This window comes from Arachis duranensis, chromosome 2 (genome assembly GCF_000817695.3).
Source record: "Arachis duranensis cultivar V14167 chromosome 2, aradu.V14167.gnm2.J7QH, whole genome shotgun sequence".
NCBI lineage: Eukaryota > Viridiplantae > Streptophyta > Magnoliopsida > Fabales > Fabaceae > Arachis > Arachis duranensis.
In genome coordinates this window covers 54,889,993-54,891,037 of record NC_029773.3, presented here as the reverse complement: position 1 = coordinate 54,891,037, position 1,045 = coordinate 54,889,993, and positions in this window count along the sequence as shown.

Genomic DNA, 1,045 nt, shown 5'->3' with positions numbered 1-1,045 from the left:
CTGAAGAAAAATACCTAATCTAAGCAACAAGATGAACCGTCAGTTGTCCAAACTCAAACAATCCCCGGCAACGGCGCCAAATACTTGGTGCACGAAATTGTGATCATTAATGGCGCCATCAACATGGTACGCTCAATTGCAATCTCAACTCTTTATCACAACTTCGCACAACTAACCAGCAAGTGCACTGGGTCGTCCAAGTAATAAACCATACGCGAGTAAGGGTCGATCCCACGGAGATTATTGGTATGAAGCAAGCTATGGTCATCTTGTAAATCTCAGTCAGGCGGATTCAAATGGTTATGGAGGAATAATAAAATATGAAGTAAAGATAGAGATACTTATGTAATTCATTGGTGAGAATTTCATATAAGCGTATGGAGATGCTTTGTCCCTTCTGTCTCTCTGCTTTCCTACTGTCTTCATCCAATCCTTCTTACTCCCTTCCATGGCAAGATGTATGTTGGACATCACCGTTGTCAATGGCTACAGTCCCGTCCTCTCAGTGAAAATGTTCAACGCACTCTGTCACAGCACGGCTATTCATCTGTCGGTTCTCGATCATGTCGGAATAGAATTCAGTGATTCTTTTGCGTCTGTCACTAACGCCCCATGATGAGAGAACTTTTGCGTGGTCTAGAAATTTGCGGATAAATCCTCGTTGCAAGTATAGTTTCTAAACCTTCAAAAGTCCTTTCATACAAACGTTTTGGTTGTCACAAGTAACAAACCCCGTTGAAATTGATAACCGAGTATTCAAACCTCGGGTCGTCTTCTCAAGGAATTGCAGGGAGGTATATTCTTATTATTGGTTATGAGTTTGTAAATTAGGGGTTTTAGAAATTAGGGAGCAGTATGTTGCATAAGAAGAAATAAAATAAATAAATAACTATAAAATAAGCTCTTGGCAAGGTACGAAAATAGAAAGTCCTATCTTGGTTATCCTTATCAATTGTAAAGAGAATTGGATTCTTCTCCCACTTTGTTAACCTCTAACTATGAAGGTAAGTTATGTGGATGAATTAATTCTGATTCCTCAGGTCCT